Below are 380 nucleotides of genomic sequence, written 5' to 3' on the forward strand. Positions count from 1 at the left end.
TGTCACGGATCATCACATTCATCCGGTTTAAGAACAAGTAATATCTTAGAATGGAAGCAAGCATGATTGAATGAAAAACAGTAGTAATTGCATTAATCCATCAAGACACAGCAGAGCTTCTCACCCCCAACCATGGGGTTTAGAGACTCATGTTATAGAAGATACAATGAGAAACGTGTAAAGTGTCATGAGGTCCAGAAACAATGTCAAAAGATCCTATTAATAGTAAGCTAGTAACCTAGGGTATACAGAAATGAGTAAATGACGTAAAAATCCACTTCTGGGTCCACTTAGTGTGTGCTTGGGCTGAGCATTGAAGCTTTTATGTGTAGAGACGTTTTCTGGAGTTAAACGCCCAAACGCCCAGTTCTCATGCCAGT

This window comes from Arachis duranensis, unplaced genomic scaffold (genome assembly GCF_000817695.3).
Source record: "Arachis duranensis cultivar V14167 unplaced genomic scaffold, aradu.V14167.gnm2.J7QH unplaced_Scaffold_85956, whole genome shotgun sequence".
Lineage (NCBI taxonomy): Eukaryota > Viridiplantae > Streptophyta > Magnoliopsida > Fabales > Fabaceae > Arachis > Arachis duranensis.